Source organism: Semicossyphus pulcher, unplaced genomic scaffold (assembly GCF_022749685.1).
Source record: "Semicossyphus pulcher isolate SPU_LCO1_2020_fin unplaced genomic scaffold, fSemPul1.0.p SCAF_30, whole genome shotgun sequence".
NCBI classification, from domain to species: Eukaryota; Metazoa; Chordata; class Actinopteri; order Labriformes; family Labridae; genus Semicossyphus; species Semicossyphus pulcher.
The window spans coordinates 327,259-351,204 of record NW_027211705.1 but is presented as its reverse complement, the minus strand read 5'-3'; positions in this window follow the sequence as shown (position 1 = coordinate 351,204).

Below are 23,946 nucleotides of genomic sequence, written 5' to 3'. Positions count from 1 at the left end.
ATTTCATCTTCATTTAACTGATTTCATCTTTAACTGATTTCATCTTCATTTAACTGATTTCATCTTTAACTGATTTCATCGTTATCTGATTTCATCTTCATTTAACTGATTTCATCGTTAACTGATTTCATCTTTAACTGATTTCATCGTTAACTGATTTCATCTTCATTTAACTGATTTCATTTTCATTCTTCATTTAACTGATTTCATCGTTAACTGATTTCATCTTTAACTGATTTCATCGTTAACTGATTTAATCTTCATGTAACTGATTTCATCGTTAACTGATTTCATCTTCATTTAACTGATTTCATCGTTAACTGATTTCATCTTCATTTAACTGATTTCATCTTTAACTGATTTCATCGTTAACTGATTTCATCTTTAACTGATTTCATCGTTAACTGATTTCATCTTCATTTAACTGATTTCATCGTTAACTGATTTCATCTTCATTTAACTGATTTCATTTTCATTTTTCATTTAACTGATTTCATCGTTAACTGATTTCATCGTTAACTGATTTAATCTTCATGTAACTGATTTCATCTGTAACTGATTTCATCTTCATTTAACTGATTTCATCGTTAACTGATTTCATCGTTAACTGATTTCATCTTTAATTGATTTCATCGTTAACTGATTTCATCTTCATTTAACTGATTTCATCTTTAACTGATTTCATCGTTAACTGATTTCATCTTTAACTGATTTCATCTTTAACTGATTTCATCTTCATGTATCTGATTTCATCTGTAACTGATTTCATCTTCATTTAACTGATTTCATCGTTAACTGATTTCATCTTCATTTAACTGATTTCATCGTTAACTGATTTCATCTGTAACTGATTTCATCTTTAACTGATTTCATCTACATTTAACTGATTTCATCGTTAACTGATTTCATCTTCATTTAACTGATTTCATCTTTAACTGATTTCATCGTTAACTGATTTCATCTTCATTTAACTGATTTCATCGTTAACTGATTTCATCTTCATTTAACTGATTTCATCTTTAACTGATTTCATCGTTAACTGATTTCATCTTCATTTAACTGATTTCATCGTTAACTGATTTCATCTTCATTTAACTGATTTCATCTTTAACTGATTTCATCGTTAACTGATTTCATCTTCATTTAACTGATTTCATCGTTTACTGATTTCATCTTCATTTAACTGATTTCATCTTTAACTGATTTCATCGTTAACTGATTTCATCTTCATTTAACTGATTTCATTTTCATTCTTCATTTAACTGATTTCATCTTTAACTGATTTCATCGTTAACTGATTTCATTTTCATTTAACTGATTTCATCGTTAACTGATTTCATCGTTAACTGATTTCATCTTCATTTAACTGATTTCATCGTTAACTGATTTCATCTTCATTTAACTGATTTCATTTTCATTCTTCATTTAACTGATTTCATCTTTAACTGATTTCATCGTTAACTGATTTCATTTTCATTTAACTGATTTCATCGTTAACTGATTTCATCGTTAACTGATTTCATCTTCATTTAACTGATTTCATCGTTAACTGATTTCATCTTTAACTGATTTCATCGTTAACTGATTTAATCTTCATGTAACTGATTTCATCTGTAACTGATTTCATCTTTAACTGATTTCATCGTTAACTGATTTCATCTTTATCTGATTTCATCGTTAACTGATTTAATCTTCATGTAACTGATTTCATCTGTAACTGATTTCATCTTTAACTGTTTTCATCGTTCACTGATTTCATCTTCATTTAACTGATTTCATCGTTCACTGATTTCATCTTCATTTAACTGATTTCATCTTTAACTGATTTCATCTTCATTTAACTGATTTCATCTTTAACTGATTTCATCGTTAACTGATTTCATCTTCATTTAACTGATTTCATCGTTAACTGATTTCATCGTTAACTGATTTCATCTTCATTTAACTGATTTCATCGTTAACTGATTTCATCGTTAACTGATTTCATCGTTAACTGATTTCATCTTCATTTAACTGATTCCATCGTTAACTGATTTCATCGTTAACTGATTTCATCTTCATTTAACTGATTTCATCGTTAACTGATTTCATCGTTAACTGATTTCATCTTCATTTAACTGATTCCATCGTTAACTGATTTCATCGTTAACTGATTTCATCGTTAACTGATTTCATCTTCATTTAACTGATTTCATCGTTAACTGATTTCATCGTTAACTGATTTCATCTTTAACTGATTTCATCGTTAACTGATTTCATCATTAAATGATTTCATCTTCATTTAACTGATTTCATCTTTAACTGATTTCATCTTCATTTAACTGATTTCATCGTTAACTGATTTCATCTTTAACTGATTTCATCTTCATTTAACTGATTTCATCTTTAACTTATTTCATCTTTAACTGATTTCATCTTCATTTAACTGATTTCATCGTTAACTGATTTCATCTTCATTTAACTGATTTCATCTTTAACTGATTTCATCGTTAACTGATTTCATCTTCATTTAACTGATTTCATCGTTAACTGATTTCATCTATAACTTATTTCATCTGTAACTGATTTCATCTTTAACTGATTTCATCTACATTTAACTGATTTCATCGTTAACTGATTTCATCTTCATTTAACTGATTTCATCTTTAACTGATTTCATCGTTAACTGATTTAATCTTCATGTAACTGATTTCATCTGTAACTGATTTCATCTTTAACTGATTTCATCGTTAACTGATTTCATCTTCATTTAACTGATTTCATCGTTAACTGATTTCATCTTCATTTAACTGATTTCATCTTTAACTGATTTCATCTTCATTTAACTGATTTCATCTTTAACTGATTTCATCGTTAACTGATTTCATCTTCATTTAACTGATTTCATCGTTAACTGATTTCATCTTCATTTAACTGATTTCATTTTCATTCTTCATTTAACTGATTTCATCGTTAACTGATTTCATCTTCATTTAACTGATTTCATCGTTAACTGATTTCATCTTCATTTAACTGATTTCATCTTTAACTGATTTCATCGTTAACTGATTTCATCTTCATGTAACTGATTTCATCTGTAACTGATTTCATCTTTAACTGATTTCATCGTTAACTGATTTCATCTTTAACTGATTTCATCTTCATGTAACTGATTTCATCTGTAACTGATTTCATCTTTAACTGATTTCATCGTTAACTGATTTCATCTTCATTTAACTGATTTCATCGTTAACTGATTTCATCTTCATTTAACTGATTTCATCTTTAACTGATTTCATCTTCATTTAACTGATTTCATCTTTAACTGATTTCATCGTTATCTGATTTCATCTTCATTTAACTGATTTCATCGTTAACTGATTTCATCGTTAACTGATTTCATCTTTAACTGATTTCATCGTTAACTGATTTCATCTTCATTTAACTGATTTCATTTTCATTCTTCATTTAACTGATTTCATCGTTAACTGATTTCATCTTTAACTGATTTCATCGTTAACTGATTTAATCTTCATGTAACTGATTTCATCTGTAACTGATTTCATCTTTAACTGATTTCATCGTTAACTGATTTCATCTTCATTTAACTGATTTCATCGTTAACTGATTTCATCTTCATTTAACTGATTTCATCTTTAACTGATTTTATCGTTAACTGATTTCATCTTTAACTGATTTCATCGTTAACTGATTTCATCTTCATTTAACTGATTTCATCGTTAACTGATTTCATCGTTAACTGATTTCATCTTCATTTAACTGATTTCATTTTCATTCTTCATTTAACTGATTTCATCGTTAACTGATTTCATCTTTAACTGATTTCATCGTTAACTGATTTAATCTTCATGTAACTGATTTCATCTGTAACTGATTTCATCTTTAACTGATTTCATCGTTAACTGATTTCATCTTCATTTAACTGATTTCATCGTTAACTGATTTCATCTTCATTTAACTGATTTCATCGTTAACTGATTTCATCGTTAACTGATTTCATCTTTAATTGATTTCATCGTTAACTGACTTCATCTTCATTTAACTGATTTCATCGTTAACTGATTTCATCGTTAACTGATTTCATCTTTAACTGATTTCATCTTTAACTGATTTCATCTTCATGTATCTGATTTCATCTGTAACTGATTTCATCTTCATTTAACTGATTTCATCGTTAACTGATTTCATCTTCATTTAACTGATTTCATCGTTAACTGATTTCATCTGTAACTGATTTCATCTTTAACTGATTTCATCTACATTTAACTGATTTCATCGTTAACTGATTTCATCTTCATTTAACTGATTTCATCTTTAACTGATTTCATCGTTAACTGATTTCATCTTCATTTAACTGATTTCATCGTTAACTGATTTCATCTTCATTTAACTGATTTCATCTTTAACTGATTTCATCGTTAACTGATTTCATCTTCATTTAACTGATTTCATCGTTAACTGATTTCATCTTCATTTAACTGATTTCATCTTTAACTGATTTCATCGTTAACTGATTTCATCTTCATTTAACTGATTTCATTTTCATTCTTCATTTAACTGATTTCATCTTTAACTGATTTCATCGTTAACTGATTTCATTTTCATTTAACTGATTTCATCGTTAACTGATTTCATCGTTAACTGATTTCATCTTCATTTAACTGATTTCATCGTTAACTGATTTCATCTTTAACTGATTTCATCGTTAACTGATTTCATCTTCATGTAACTGATTTAATCTGTAACTGATTTCATCTTGAACTGATTTCATCGTTAACTGATTTCATCTTTATCTGATTTCATCGTTAACTGATTTAATCTTCATGTAACTGATTTCATCTGTAACTGATTTCATCGTTAACTGATTTAATCTTCATGTAACTGATTTCATCTGTAACTGATTTCATCTTTAACTGATTTCATCGATAACTGATTTCATCTTCATTTAACTGATTTCATCGTTCACTGATTTCATCTTCATTTAACTGATTTCATCTTTAACTGATTTCATCTTCATTTAACTGATTTCATCTTTAACTGATTTCATCGTTAACTGATTTCATCTTCATTTAACTGATTTCATCGTTAACTGATTTCATCTTCATTTAACTGATTTCATCGTTAACTGATTTCATCGTTAACTGATTTCATCGTTAACTGATTTCATCTTCATTTAACTGATTCCATCGTTAACTGATTTCATCGTTAACTGATTTCATCTTCATTTAACTGATTTCATCGTTAACTGATTTCATCGTTAACTGATTTCATCTTCATTTAACTGATTCCATCGTTAACTGATTTCATCGTTAACTGATTTCATGGTTAACTGATTTCATCTTCATTTAACTGATTTCATCGTTAACTGATTTCATCGTTAACTGATTTCATCTTTAACTGATTTCATCGTTAACTGATTTCATCATTAAATGATTTCATCTTCATTTAACTGATTTCATCTTTAACTGATTTCATCTTCATTTAACTGATTTCATCGTTAACTGATTTCATCTTTAACTGATTTCATCTTCATTTAACTGATTTCATCTTTAACTTATTTCATCTTTAACTGATTTCATCTTCATTTAACTGATTTCATCGTTAACTGATTTCATCGTTAACTGATTTCATCTTCATTTAACTGATTTCATCGTTAACTGATTTCATCTTCATTTAACTGATTTCATCTTTAACTGATTTCATCGTTAACTGATTTCATCTTCATTTAACTGATTTCATCGTTAACTGATTTCATCTTCATTTAACTGATTTCATCTTTAACTGATTTCATCGTTAACTGATTTCATCTTCATTTAACTGATTTCATCGTTCACTGATTTCATCTTCATTTAACTGATTTCATCTTTAACTGATTTCATCTTCATTTAACTGATTTCATCTTTAACTGATTTCATCGTTAACTGATTTCATCTTCATTTAACTGATTTCATCGTTAACTGATTTCATCTTCATTTAACTGATTTCATTTTCATTCTTCATTTAACTGATTTCATCGTTAACTGATTTAATCTTCATGTAACTGATTTCATCTGTAACTGATTTCATCTTTAACTGATTTCATCTTCATTTAACTGATTTCATCTAACTGATTTCATCTTCATTTAACTGATTTCATCGTTAACTGATTTCATCTTTAACTGATTTCATCTTCATTTAACTGATTTCATCTTTAACTGATTTCATCGTTAACTGATTTCATCTTTAACTGATTTCATCTTTAACTGATTTCATCGTTCACTGATTTCATCTTTAACTGATTTCATCGTTCACTGATTTCATCTTCATGTAACTGATTTCATCTGTAACTGATTTCATCTTCATTTAACTGATTTCATCGTTAACTGATTTCATCTTCATTTAACTGATTTCATCGTTAACTGATTTCATCTGTAACTGATTTCATCTTTAACTGATTTCATCTACATTTAACTGATTTCATCGTTAACTGATTTCATCTTCATTTAACTGATTTCATCTTTAACTGATTTCATCGTTAACTGATTTCATCTTCATTTAACTGATTTCATCGTTAACTGATTTCATCTTCATTTAACTGATTTCATCTTTAACTGATTTCATCGTTAACTGATTTCATCTTCATTTAACTGATTTCATCGTTAACTGATTTCATCTTCATTTAACTGATTTCATCTTTAACTGATTTCATCGTTAACTGATTTCATCTTCATTTAACTGATTTCATCGTTAACTGATTTCATCTTCATTTAACTGATTTCATCTTTAACTGATTTCATCGTTAACTGATTTCATCTTCATTTAACTGATTTCATTTTCATTCTTCATTTAACTGATTTCATCTTTAACTGATTTCATCTACATTTAACTGATTTCATCGTTAACTGATTTCATCTTCATTTAACTGATTTCATCTTTAACTGATTTCATCGTTAACTGATTTCATCTTCATTTAACTGATTTCATCTTCATTTAACTGATTTCATCTTCATTTAACTGATTTCATCGTTAACTGATTTCATCTTCATTTAACTGATTTCATCTTTAACTGATTTCATCGTTAACTGATTTCATCTTCATTTAACTGATTTCATTTTCATTCTTCATTTAACTGATTTCATCTTTAACTGATTTCATCTACATTTAACTGATTTCATCGTTAACTGATTTCATCTTCATTTAACTGATTTCATCTTTAACTGATTTCATCGTTAACTGATTTCATCTTCATTTAACTGATTTCATCGTTAACTGATTTCATCTTCATTTAACTGATTTCATCTTTAACTGATTTCATCGTTAACTGATTTCATCTTCATTTAACTGATTTCATCGTTAACTGATTTCATCTTCATTTAACTGATTTCATCTTTAGCTGATTTCATCGTTAACTGATTTCATCTTTAACTGATTTCATCGTTAACTGATTTCATCTTCATTTAACTGATTTCATCGTTAACTGATTTCATCTTCATTTAACTGATTTCATCTTCATTTAACTGATTTCATCGTTAACTGATTTCATCTTCATTTAACTGATTTCATTTTCATTCTTCATTTAACTGATTTCATCTTCATTTAACTGATTTCATCTTCATTTAACTGATTTCATCTTCATTTAACTGATTTCATCGTTAACTGATTTCATCTTCATTTAACTGATTTCATCGTTAACTGATTTCATCTTCATTTAACTGATTTCATCGTTAACTGATTTCATCGTTAACTGATTTCATCTGTAACTGATTTCATCTTCATTTAACTGATTTCATCGTTAACTGATTTCATCGTTAACTGATTTCATCGTTAACTGATTTCATCTTCATTTAACTGATTCCATCGTTAACTGATTTCATCGTTAACTGATTTCATCTTCATTTAACTGATTTCATCGTTAACTGATTTCATCTTCATTTAACTGATTCCATCTTCATTTAACTGATTCCATCGTTAACTGATTTCATCGTTAACTGATTTCATCGTTAACTGATTTCATCTTCATTTAACTGATTTCATCGTTAACTGATTTCATCGTTAACTGATTTCATCTTTAACTGATTTCATCGTTAACTGATTTCATCGTTAACTGATTTCATCTTTAACTGATTTCATCTTCATTTAACTGATTTCATCGTTAACTGATTTCATCGTTAAATGATTTCATCTTCATTTAACTGATTTCATCTTTAACTGATTTCATCTTCATTTAACTGATTTCATCGTTAACTGATTTCATCTTTAACTGATTTCATCTTCATTTAACTGATTTCATCTTTAACTTATTTCATCTTTAACTGATTTCATCTTCATTTAACTGATTTCATCGTTAACTGATTTCATCTTCATTTAACTGATTTCATCTTCATTTAACTGATTTCATCGTTAACTGATTTCATCTTCATTTAACTGATTTCATCGTTAACTGATTTCAACTGTAACTGATTTCATCTGTAACTGATTTCATCTTTAACTGATTTCATCTACATTTAACTGATTTCATCGTTAACTGATTTCATCTTCATTTAACTGATTTCATCTTTAACTGATTTCATCGTTAACTGATTTAATCTTCATGTAACTGATTTCATCTGTAACTGATTTCATCTTTAACTGATTTCATCGTTAACTGATTTCATCTTCATTTAACTGATTTCATCGTTAACTGATTTCATCTTCATTTAACTGATTTCATCTTTAACTGATTTCATCTTCATTTAACTGATTTCATCTTTAACTGATTTCATCGTTAACTGATTTCATCTTCATTTAACTGATTTCATCGTTAACTGATTTCATCTTCATTTAACTGATTTCATTTTCATTCTTCATTTAACTGATTTCATCGTTAACTGATTTAATCTTCATGTAACTGATTTCATCTGTAACTGATTTCATCTTTAACTGATTTCATCTTCATTTAACTGATTTCATCTTCATTTAACTGATTTCATCTTCATTTAACTGATTTCATCGTTAACTGATTTCATCTTTAATTGATTTCATCGTTAACTGATTTCATCTTCATTTAACTGATTTCATCTTTAACTGATTTCATCGTTAACTGATTTCATCTTTAACTGATTTCATCTTTAACTGATTTCATCATTCACTGATTTCATCTTTAACTGATTTCATCGTTAACTGATTTCATCTTCATTTAACTGATTTCATCTTTAACTGATTTCATCTTCATTTAACTGATTTCATCTTCATTTAACTGATTTCATCGTTAACTGATTTCATCTTCATTTAACTGATTTCATCTTTAACTGATTTCATCGTTAACTGATTTCATCTTCATTTAACTGATTTCATTTTCATTCTTCATTTAACTGATTTCATCTTTAACTGATTTAATCTTTAACTGATTTAATCTTCATGTAACTGATTTCATCTGTAACTGATTTCATCTGTAACTGATTTCATCGTTAACTGATTTCATCTTTAACTGATTTCATCTTCATTTAACTGATTTCATCGTTAACTGATTTCATCTTCATTTAACTGATTTCATCGTTAACTGATTTCATCGTTAACTGGTTTCATCTTTAACTGATTTCATCGTTAACTGATTTAATCTTCATGTAACTAATTTCATCTGTAACTGATTTCATCTTTAACTGATTTCATCTTCATTTAACTGATTTCATCGTTAACTGATTTCATCTTCATTTAACTGATTTCATCGTTAACTGATTTCATCTTCATTTAACTGATTTAATCTTTAACTGATTTCATCGTTAACTGATTTCATCTTCATTTAACTGATTTCATCTTTAACTGATTTCATCGTTAACTGATTTCATCTTCATTTAACTGATTTCATCGTTAACTGATTTCATCTTCATTTAACTGATTTAATCTTTAACTGATTTCATCGTTAACTGATTTCATCTTCATGTAACTGATTTCATCTGTAACTGATTTCATCTTTAACTGATTTCATCGTTAACTGATTTCATCTTTAACTGATTTCATCGTTAACTGATTTAATCTTCATGTAACTGATTTCATCTGTAACTGATTTCATCTTTAACTGATTTCATCGTTAACTGATTTCATCTTCATTTAACTGATTTCATCGTTAACTGATTTCATCTTCATTTAACTGATTTCATCTTTAACTGATTTCATCTTTAACTGATTTCATCTTCATTTAACTGATTTCATCTTTAACTGATTTCATCGTTATCTGATTTCATCTTCATTTAACTGATTTCATCGTTAACTGATTTCATCGTTAACTGATTTCATCTTTAACTGATTTCATCGTTAACTGATTTCATCTTCATTTAACTGATTTCATTTTCATTCTTCATTTAACTGATTTCATCGTTAACTGATTTCATCTTTAACTGATTTCATCGTTAACTGATTTCATCTTCATTTAACTGATTTCATCGTTAACTGATTTCATCTTCATTTAACTGATTTCATCTTTAACTGATTTCATCGTTAACTGATTTCATCTTCATTTAACTGATTTCATCGTTAACTGATTTCATCTTCATTTAACTGATTTCATCGTTAACTGATTTCATCTTCATTTAACTGATTTCATCATTAACTGATTTCATCGTTAACTGATTTCATCTTCATTTAACTGATTTCATCTGTAACTGATTTCATCTTTAACTGATTTCATCGTTAACTGATTTCATCTTCATTTAACTGATTTCATTTTCATTCTTCATTTAACTGATTTCATCGTTAACTGATTTCATCTTTAACTGATTTCATCGTTAACTGATTTCATCTTCATTTAACTGATTTCATCTTTAACTGATTTCATCGTTTACTGATTTCATCTTCATTTAACTGATTTCATCTTTAACTGATTTCATCGTTAACTGATTTCATCTTCATTTAACTGATTTCATCGTTAACTGATTTCATCTTCATTTAACTGATTTCATTGTTAACTGATTTCATCTTTAACTGATTTCATCGTTAACTGATTTAATCTTCATGTAACTGATTTCATCTGTAACTGATTTCATCTTTAACTGATTTCATCGTGAACTGATTTCATCTTCATTTAACTGATTTCATCGTTAACTGATTTCATCTTCATTTAACTGATTTCATCTTCAACTGATTTCATCGTTAACTGATTTCATCTTCATTTAACTGATTTCATCTTTAACTGATTTCATCATTAACTGATTTCATCTTCATTTAACTGATTTCATCGTTAACTGATTTCATCTTCATTTAACTGATTTCATCTTTAACTGATTTCATCGTTAACTGATTTAATCTTCATGTAACTGATTTCATCTGTCACTGATTTCATCTTTAACTGATTTCATCGTTAACTGATTTCATCTTCATTTAACTGATTTCATCTTTAACTGATTTCATCGTTAACTGATTTCATCTTCATTTAACTGATTTCATTTTCATTCTTCATTTAACTGATTTCATCGTTAACTGATTTCATCGTTAACTGATTTCATCGTTAACTGATTTCATCTTTAACTAATTTCATCGTTAACTGATTTCATCTTCATTTAACTGATTTCATCTTTAACTGATTTCATCTTTAACTGATTTCATCTACATTTAACTGATTTCATCGTTAACTGATTTCATCTTCATTTAACTGATTTCATCTTTAACTGATTTCATCGTTAACTGATTTCATCTTCATTTAACTGATTTCATCGTTAACTGATTTCATCTTCATTTAACTGATTTCATCTTTAACTGATTTCATCGTTAACTGATTTCATCTTCATTTAACTGATTTCATCGTTAACTGATTTCATCTTCATTTAACTGATTTCATCTTTAACTGATTTCATCGTTAACTGATTTCATCTTCATTTAACTGATTTCATTTTCATTCTTCATTTAACTGATTTCATCTTTAACTGATTTCATCTACATTTAACTGATTTCATCGTTAACTGATTTCATCTTCATTTAACTGATTTCATCGTTAACTGATTTCATCATCATTTAACTGATTTCATCTTTAACTGATTTCATCGTTAACTGATTTCATCTTCATTTAACTGATTTCATCGTTAACTGATTTCATCGTTAACTGATTTCATCGTTAACTGATTTCATCTTCATTTAACTGATTTCATCGTTAACTGATTTCATCTTCATTTAACTGATTTCATATTTAACTGATTTCATCGTTAACTGATTTCATCTTCATTTAACTGATTTCATCGTTAACTGATTTCATCTTTAACTGATTTCATCGTTAACTGATTTAATCTTCATGTAACTGATTTCATCTGTAACTGATTTCATCTTTAACTGATTTGATCGTTAACTGATTTCATCTTCATTTAACTGATTTCATCGTTAACTGATTTCATCTTCATTTAACTGATTTCATCGTTAACTGATTTCATCGTTAACTGATTTCATCTTCATTTAACTGATTTCATCTTTAACTGATTTCATCGTTAACTGATTTCATCTTCATTTAACTGATTTCATCGTTAACTGATTTCATCTTCATTTAACTGATTTCATCTTTAACTGATTTCATCGTTAACTGATTTAATCTTCATGTAACTGATTTCATCTGTAACTGATTTCATCTTTAACTGATTTCATCGTTAACTGATTTCATCTTCATTTAACTGATTTCATCTTTAACTGATTTCATCGTTTACTGATTTCATCTTCATTTAACTGATTTCATTTTCATTCTTCATTTAACTGATTTCATCGTTAACTGATTTCATCGTTAACTGATTTCATCTTTAACTGATTTCAACGTTAACTGATTTCATCTTCATTTAACTGATTTCATCTTTAACTGATTTCATCGTTAACTGATTTCATCTTCATTTAACTGATTTCATCGTTAACTGATTTCATCTGTAACTGATTTCATCTGTAACTGATTTCATCTTTAACTGATTTCATCTTCATTTAACTGATTTCATCGTTAACTGATTTCATCTTCATTTAACTGATTTCATCTTTAACTGATTTCATCGTTAACTGATTTCATCTTCATTTAACTGATTTCATCGTTAACTGATTTCATCTTCATTTAACTGATTTCATCTTTAACTGATTTCATCGTTAACTGATTTCATCTTCATTTAACTGATTTCATCGTTAACTGATTTCATCTGTAACTGATTTCATCTTTAACTGATTTCATCGTTAACTGATTTCATCTTCATTTAACTGATTTCATCTTTAACTGATTTCATCGTTAACTGATTTCATCTTCATTTAACTGATTTCATCGTTAACTGATTTCATCTTCATTTAACTGATTTCATCTTTAACTGATTTCATCGTTAACTGATTTAATCTTCATGTAACTGATTTCATCTGTAACTGATTTCATCTTTAACTGATTTCATCGTTAACTGATTTCATCTTCATTTAACTGATTTCATCTTTAACAGATTTCATCTTTAACTGATTTCATCGTTAACTGATTTCATCTTCATTTAACTGATTTCATTTTCATTCTTCATTTAACTGATTTCATCGTTAACTGATTTCATCTTTAACTGATTTCATCATTAACTGATTTAATCTTCATGTAACTGATTTCATCTGTAACTGATTTCATCTTTAACTGATTTCATCGTTAACTGATTTAATCTTCATGTAACTGATTTCATCTGTAACTGATTTCATCTTTAACTGATTTCATCTTCATTTAACTGATTTCATCTTTAACTGATTTCATCGTTAACTGATTTCATCTTTAACTGATTTCATCGTTAACTGATTTCATCTTCATTTAACTGATTTCATCTTTAACTGATTTCATCGTTAACTGATTTCATCTGTAACTGATTTCATCTTTAACTGATTTCATCGTTAACTGATTTCATCTTCATTTAACTGATTTCATCGTTAACTGATTTCATCTTCGTTTAACTGATTTCATCTTTAACTGATTTCATCTTCATTTAACTGATTTCATCTTTAACTGATTTCATCGTTAACTGATTTCATCTTCATTTAACTGATTTCATCGTTAACTGATTTCATCGTTAACTGATTTCATCGTTAACTGATTTCATCTTCATTTAACTGATTTCATCGTTAACTGATTTCATCGTTAACTGATTTCATCTTTAACTGATTTCATCTTTAACTGATTTCATCGTTAACTGATTTCATCTTCATGTAACTGATTTCATCTGTAACTGATTTCATCTTTAACTGATTTCATCGTTAACTGATTTCATCTTCATTTAACTGATTTCATTTTCATTCTTCATTTAACTGATTTCATCGTTAACTGATTTCATCTTTAACTGATTTCATCGTTAACTGATTTAATCTTCATGTAACTGATTTCATCTGTAACTGATTTCATCTTTAACTGATTTCATCGTTAACTGATTTCATCTTCATTTAACTGATTTCATCTTCATTTAACTGATTTCATCTTTAACTGATTTCATCGTTAACTGATTTCATCTTCATTTAACTGATTTCATCGTTAACTGATTTCATCTTCATTTAACTGATTTCATCTTTAACTGATTTCATCGTTAACTGATTTCATCTTCATTTAACTGATTTCATCGTTAACTGATTTCATCTTTAACTGATTTCATCGTTAACTGATTTCATCTTCATTTAACTGATTTCATCGTTAACTGATTTCATCTTTAACTGATTTCATCGTTAACTGATGTAATCTTCATGTAACTGATTTCATCTGTAACTGATTTCATCTTTAACTGATTTCATCGTTAACTGATTTCATCTTCATTTAACTGATTTCATCTTTAACTGATTTCATCGTTAACTGATTTCATCTTCATTTAACTGATTTCATCGTTAACTGATTTCATCTTCATTTAACTGATTTCATTTTCATTCTTCATTTAACTGATTTCATCGTTAACTGATTTCATCTTCGTTTAACTGATTTCATCTTTAACTGATTTCATCTTCATTTAACTGATTTCATCTTCATTTAACTGATTTCATCTTTAACTGATTTCATCGTTAACTGATTTCATCTTCATTTAACTGATTTCATCGTTAACTGATTTCATCGTTAACTGATTTCATCTTCATTTAACTGATTTCATCGTTAACTGATTTCATCTTTAACTGATTTCATCGTTAACTGATTTCATCGTTAACTGATTTCATCGTTAACTGATTTCATCTTCATTTAACTGATTTCATCGTTAAGTGATTTCATCGTTAACTGATTTCATCTTTAACTGATTTCATCGTTAACTGATTTCATCTTCATTTAACTGATTTCATTTTCATTCTTCATTTAACTGATTTCATCGTTAACTGATTTCATCTTTAACTGATTTCATCGTTAACTGATTTAATCTTCATGTAACTGATTTCATCTGTAACTGATTTCATCTTTAACTGATTTCATCGTTAACTGATTTCATCTTCATTTAACTGATTTCATCTTCATTTAACTGATTTCATCTTTAACTGATTTCATCGTTAACTGATTTCATCTTCATTTAACTGATTTCATCGTTAACTGATTTCATCTTCATTTAACTGATTTCATCTTTAACTGATTTCATCGTTAACTGATTTCATCTTCATTTAACTGATTTCATCGTTAACTGATTTCATCTTTAACTGATTTCATCGTTAACTGATTTCATCTTCATTTAACTGATTTCATCGTTAACTGATTTCATCTTTAACTGATTTCATCGTTAACTGATTTAATCTTCATGTAACTGATTTCATCTGTAACTGATTTCATCTTTAACTGATTTCATCGTTAACTGATTTCATCTTCATTTAACTGATTTCATCTTTAACTGATTTCATCGTTAACTGATTTCATCTTCATTTAACTGATTTCATCGTTAACTGATTTCATCTTCATTTAACTGATTTCATTTTCATTCTTCATTTAACTGATTTCATCGTTAACTGATTTCATCTTTAACTGATTTCATCGTTAACTGATTTAATCTTCATGTAACTGATTTCATCTGTAACTGATTTCATCTTTAACTGATTTCATCGTTAACTGATTTCATCTTCATTTAACTGATTTCATCGTTAACTGATTTCATCTTCATTTAACTGATTTCATCTTTAACTGATTTCATCGTTAACTGATTTCATCTTCATTTAACTGATTTCATTTTCATTCTTCATTTAACTGATTTCATCGTTAACTGATTTCATCTTTAACTGATTTCATCGTTAACTGATTTAATCTTCATGTAACTGATTTCATCTGTAACTGATTTCATCTTTAACTGATTTCATCGTTAACTGATTTCATCTTCATTTAACTGATTTCATCGTTAACTGATTTCATCTTCATTTAACTGATTTCATCTTTAACTGATTTCATCGTTAACTGATTTCATCTTCATTTAACTGATTTCATTTTCATTCTTCATTTAACTGATTTCATCGTTAACTGATTTCATCTTTAACTGATTTCATCGTTAACTGATTTAATCTTCATGTAACTGATTTCATCTGTAACTGATTTCATCTTTAACTGATTTCATCTTCATTTAACTGATTTCATCTTCATTTAACTGATTTCATCGTTAACTGATTTCAACTTCATTTAACTGATTTCATCGTTAACTGATTTCATCTTCATTTAACTGATTTCATCTTTAACTGATTTCATCGTTAACTGATTTCATCTTCATTTAACTGATTTCATCGTTAACTGATTTCATCTTCATTTAACTGATTTCATTTTCATTCTTCATTTAACTGATTTCATCGTTAACTGATTTCATCTTTAACTGATTTCATCGTTAACTGATTTAATCTTCATGTAACTGATTTCATCTGTAACTGATTTCATCTTTAACTGATTTCATCGTTAACTGATTTCATCTTCATTTAACTGATTTCATCTTCATTTAACTGATTTCATCTTTAACTGATTTCATCGTTAACTGATTTCATCTTCATGTAACTGATTTCATCTGTAACTGATTTCATCTTTAACTGATTTCATCGTTAACTGATTTCATCTTTAACTGATTTCATCTTCATTTAACTGATTTCATCGTTAACTGATTTCATCTTCATTTAACTGATTTCATCGTTAACTGATTTCATCTTCATTTAACTGATTTCATTTTCATTCTTCATTTAACTGATTTCATCGTTAACTGATTTCATCTTCATTTAACTGATTTCATCGTTAACTGATTTCATCTTCATTTAACTGATTTCATCGTTAACTGATTTCATCTTTAACTGATTTCATCGTTAACTGATTTAATCTTCATGTAACTGATTTCATCTGTAACTGATTTCATCGTTAACTGATTTCATCGTTAACTGATTTCATCTTCATTTAACTGATTTCATTTTCATTTAACTGATTTCATCGTTAACTGATTTCATCGTTAACTGATTTCATCTTTAATTGATTTCATCGTTAACTGATTTCATCTTCATTTAACTGATTTCATCGTTAACTGATTTCATCGTTAACTGATTTCATCTTCATTTAACTGATTTCATCGTTAACTGATTTCATCTTCATTTAACTGATTTCATCGTTAACTGATTTCATCGTTAACTGATTTCATCTTCATTTAACTGATTTCATCGTTAACTGATTTCATCTTTAACTGATTTCATCGTTCACTGATTTCATCTTTAACTGATTTCATCGTTAACTGATTTAATCTTCATGTAACTGATTTCATCTGTAACTGATTTCATCTTTAACTGATTTCATCTTCATTTAACTGATTTCATCTTCATTTAACTGATTTCATCGTTAACTGATTTCATCTTCATTTAACTGATTTCATCTTTAACTGATTTCATCGTTCACTGATTTCATCGTTCACTGATTTCATCGTTCACTGATTTCATCGTTAACTGATTTAATCTTCCTGTAACTGATTTCATCTTTAACTGATTTCATCGTTAACTGATTTCATCTTCATTTAACTGATTTCATCGTTAACTGATTTCATCTTCATTTAACTGATTTCATCTTTAACTGATTTCATCGTTCACTGATTTCATCGTTCACTGATTTCATCGTTCACTGATTTCATCGTTAACTGATTTAATCTTCATGTAACTGATTTCATCTGTAACTGATTTCATCTTTAACTGAATTCATCGTTAACTGATTTCATCTTCATTTAACTGATTTCATCGTTAACTGATTTCATCTTCATTTAACTGATTTCATCTTTAACTGATTTCATCTTCATTTAACTGATTTCATCTTCATTTAACTGATTTCATCGTTAACTGATTTCATCTTCATTTAACTGATTTCATCTTTAACTGATTTCATCGTTCACTGATTTCATCGTTCACTGATTTCATCGTTCACTGATTTAATCTTCATGTAACTGATTTCATCTGTAACTGATTTCATCTTTAACTGAATTCATCGTTAACTGATTTCATCTTCATTTAACTGATTTCATCTTCATTTAACTGATTTCATCTTTAACTGATTTCATCTTCATTTAACTGATTTCATCTTTAACTGATTTCATCGTTAACTGATTTCATCTTCATTTAACTGATTTCATCTTTAACTGATTTCATCGTTAACTGATTTCATCTTCATTTAACTGATTTCATTTTCATTCTTCATTTAACTGATTTCATCGTTAACTGATTTCATCTTTAACTGATTTCATCGTTAACTGATTTAATCTTCATGTAACTGATTTCATCGTTAACTGATTTCATCTTCATTTAACTGATTTCATCGTTAACTGATTTCATCGTTAACTGATTTCATCTTTAACTGATTTCATCGTTAACTGATTTCATCTTCATTTAACTGATTTCATCTTTAACTGATTTCATCGTTAACTGATTTCATCTTCATTTAACTGATTTCATTGTTAACTGATTTCATCTTTAACTGATTTCATCGTTAACTGATTTCATCTTTAACTGATTTCATCGTTAACTGATTTAATCTTCATGTAACTGATTTCATCTGTAACTGATTTCATCTTTAACTGATTTCATCGTTAACTGATTTCATCTTCATTTAACTGATTTCATCTTTAACTGATTTCATCGTTAACTGATTTCATCTTTAACTGATTTCATCGTTAACTGATTTCATCTTCATTTAACTGATTTCATCTTTAACTGATTTCATCTTTAACTGATTTCATCGTTAACTGATTTCATCTTCATTTAACTGATTTCATCGTTAACTGATTTCATCTTTAACGGATTTCATCTTTAACTGATTTCATCGTTAACTGATTTCATCTTCATTTAACTGATTTCATCGTTAACTGATTTCATCTTTAACTGATTTCATCGTTAACTGATTTAATCTTTAACTGATTTCATCGTTAACTGATTTCATCTTCATGTAACTGATTTCATCTGTAACTGATTTCATCTTTAACTGATTTCATCGTTAACTGATTTCATCTTTAACTGATTTCATCTTCATTTAACTGATTTCATCGTTAACTGATTTCATCGTTAACTGATTTCATCTTCATTTAACTGATTTCATTTTCATTCTTCATTTAACTGATTTCATCGTTAACTGATTTCATCTTTAACTGATTTCATCGTTAACTGATTTAATCTTCATGTAACTGATTTCATCTGTAACTGATTTCATCGTTAACTGATTTCATCGTTAACTGATTTCATCTTCATTTAACTGATTTCATCGTTAACTGATTTCATCGTTAACTGATTTCATCTTCATTTAACTGATTTCATCTTTATCTGATTTCATCGTTAACTGATTTCATCTTCATTTAACTGATTTCATCGTTAACTGATTTCATCTTCATTTAACTGATTTCATCTTTAACTGATTTCATCTTCATTTAACTGATTTCATCTTTAACTGATTTCATCGTTAACTGATTTCATCTTCATTTAACTGATTTCATCTGTAACTGATTTCATCGTTAACTGATTTCATCTTCATTTAACTGATTTCATCGTTAACTGATTTAATCTTCATGTAACTGATTTCATCTGTAACTGATTTCATCTTTAACTGATTTCATCGTTAACTGATTTCATCTTCATTTAACTGATTTCATCGTTAACTGATTTCATCTTCATTTAACTGATTTCATCTTTAACTGATTTCATCGTTAACTGATTTCATCTTCATTTAACTGATTTCATTTTCATTCTTCATTTAACTGATTTCATCGTTAACTGATTTCATCTTTAACTGATTTCATCGTTAACTGATTTAATCTTCATGTAACTGATTTCATCTGTAACTGATTTCATCTTTAACTGATTTCATCGTTAACTGATTTCATCTTCATTTAACTGATTTCATCGTTAACTGATTTCATCTTCATTTAACTGATTTCATCTTTAACTGATTTCATCGTTAACTGATTTCATCTTCATTTAACTGATTTCATTTTCATTCTTCATTTAACTGATTTCATCGTTAACTGATTTCATCTTTAACTGATTTCATCGTTAACTGATTTAATCTTCATGTAACTGATTTCATCGTTAACTGATTTCATCTTCATTTAACTGATTTCATCGTTAACTGATTTCATCGTTAACTGATTTCATCTTTAACTGATTTCATCGTTAACTGATTTCATCTTCATTTAACTGATTTCATCTTTAACTGATTTCATCGTTAACTGATTTCATCTTCATTTAACTGATTTCATTGTTAACTGATTTCATCTTTAACTGATTTCATCGTTAACTGATTTCATCTTTAACTGATTTCATCGTTAACTGATTTAATCTTCATGTAACTGATTTCATCTGTAACTGATTTCATCTTTAACTGATTTCATCGTTAACTGATTTCATCTTCATTTAACTGATTTCATCTTCATTTAACTGATTTCATCTTTAACTGATTTCATCGTTAACTGATTTCATCTTTAACTGATTTCATCGTTAACTGATTTCATCTTCATTTAACTGATTTCATCTTTAACTGATTTCATCTTTAACTGATTTCATCGTTAACTTGTTTCATCTTCATTTAACTGATTTCATCGTTAACTGATTTCATCTTTAACGGATTTCATCTTTAACTGATTTCATCGTTAACTGATTTCATCTTCATTTAACTGATTTCATCGTTAACTGATTTCATCTTTAACTGATTTCATCGTTAACTGATTTAATCTTTAACTGATTTCATCGTTAACTGATTTCATCTTCATGTAACTGATTTCATCTGTAACTGATTTCATCTTTAACTGATTTCATCTTTAACTGATTTCATCTTCATTTAACTGATTTCATCGTTAACTGATTTCATTTTCATTCTTCATTTAACTGATTTCATCGTTAACTGATTTCATCTTTAACTGATTTCATCGTTAACTGATTTAATCTTCATGTAACTGATTTCATCTGTAACTGATTTCATCGTTAACTGATTTCATCGTTAACTGATTTCATCTTCATTTAACTGATTTCATCGTTAACTGATTTCATCGTTAACTGATTTCATCTTCATTTAACTGATTTCATCTTTAACTGATTTCATCGTTAACTGATTTCATCTTCATTTAACTGATTTCATCGTTAACTGATTTCATCTTTAACTGATTTCATCGTTAACTGATTTCATCTTCATTTAACTGATTTCATTTTCATTCTTCATTTAACTGATTTCATCGTTAACTGATTTCATCTTTAACTGATTTCATCGTTAACTGATTTAATCTTCATGTAACTGATTTCATCTGTAACTGATTTCATCGTTAACTGATTTCATCTTCATTTAACTGATTTCATCGTTAACTGATTTCATCGTTAACTGATTTCATCTTCATTTAACTGATTTCATTTTCATTCTTCATTTAACTGATTTCATCGTTAACTGATTTCATCTTTAACTGATTTCATCGTTAACTGATTTAATCTTCATGTAACTGATTTCATCTGTAACTGATTTCATCGTTAACTGATTTCATCTTCATTTAACTGATTTCATCGTTAACTGATTTCATCGTTAACTGATTTCATCTTCATTTAACTGATTTCATCTTTATCTGATTTCATCGTTAACTGATTTCATCTTCATTTAACTGATTTCATCGTTAACTGATTTCATCTTCATTTAACTGATTTCATCTTTAACTGATTTCATCTTCATTTAACTGATTTCATCTTTAACTGATTTCATCGTTAACTGATTTCATCTTCATTTAACTGATTTCATCTGTAACTGATTTCATCGTTAACTGATTTCATCTTCATTTAACTGATTTCATCGTTAACTGATTTAATCTTCATGTAACTGATTTCATCTGTAACTGATTTCATCTTTAACTGATTTCATCGTTAACTGATTTCATCTTCATTTAACTGATTTCATCGTTAACTGATTTCATCTTCATTTAACTGATTTCATCTTTAACTGATTTCATCGTTAACTGATTTCATCTTCATTTAACTGATTTCATTTTCATTCTTCATTTAACTGATTTCATCGTTAACTGATTTCATCTTTAACTGATTTCATCGTTAACTGATTTAATCTTCATGTAACTGATTTCATCTGTAACTGATTTCATCTTTAACTGATTTCATCGTTAACTGATTTCATCTTCATTTAACTGATTTCATCGTTAACTGATTTCATCTTCATTTAACTGATTTCATCTTTAACTGATTTCATCGTTAACTGATTTCATCTTCATTTAACTGATTTCATTTTCATTCTTCATTTAACTGATTTCATCGTTAACTGATTTCATCTTTAACTGATTTCATCGTTAACTGATTTAATCTTCATGTAACTGATTTCATCGTTAACTGATTTCATCTTCATTTAACTGATTTCATCGTTAACTGATTTCATCGTTAACTGATTTCATCTTTAACTGATTTCATCGTTAACTGATTTCATCTTCATTTAACTGATTTCATCTTTAACTGATTTCATCGTTAACTGATTTCATCTTCATTTAACTGATTTCATTGTTAACTGATTTCATCTTTAACTGATTTCATCGTTAACTGATTTCATCTTTAACTGATTTCATCGTTAACTGATTTAATCTTCATGTAACTGATTTCATCTGTAACTGATTTCATCTTTAACTGATTTCATCGTTAACTGATTTCATCTTCATTTAACTGATTTCATCTTCATTTAACTGATTTCATCTTTAACTGATTTCATCGTTAACTGATTTCATCTTTAACTGATTTCATCGTTAACTGATTTCATCTTCATTTAACTGATTTCATCTTTAACTGATTTCATCTTTAACTGATTTCATCGTTAACTTGTTTCATCTTCATTTAACTGATTTCATCGTTAACTGATTTCATCTTTAACGGATTTCATCTTTAACTGATTTCATCGTTAACTGATTTCATCTTCATTTAACTGATTTCATCGTTAACTGATTTCATCTTTAACTGATTTCATCGTTAACTGATTTAATCTTTAACTGATTTCATCGTTAACTGATTTCATCTTCATTTAACTGATTTCATCGTTAACTGATTTCATCGTTAACTGATTTCATTTTCATTCTTCATTTAACTGATTTCATCGTTAACTGATTTCATCTTTAACTGATTTCATCGTTAACTGATTTAATCTTCATGTAACTGATTTCATCTGTAACTGATTTCATCGTTAACTGATTTCATCGTTAACTGATTTCATCTTCATTTAACTGATTTCATCGTTAACTGATTTCATCGTTAACTGATTTCATCTTCATTTAACTGATTTCATCTTTAACTGATTTCATCGTTAACTGATTTCATCTTCATTTAACTGATTTCATCGTTAACTGATTTCATCGTTAACTGATTTCATCTTTAACTGATTTCATCGTTAACTGATTTCATCTTCATTTAACTGATTTCATTTTCATTCTTCATTTAACTGATTTCATCGTTAACTGATTTCATCTTTAACTGATTTCATCGTTAACTGATTTAATCTTCATGTAACTGATTTCATCTGTAACTGATTTCATCTTTAACTGATTTCATCGTTAACTGATTTCATCTTCATTT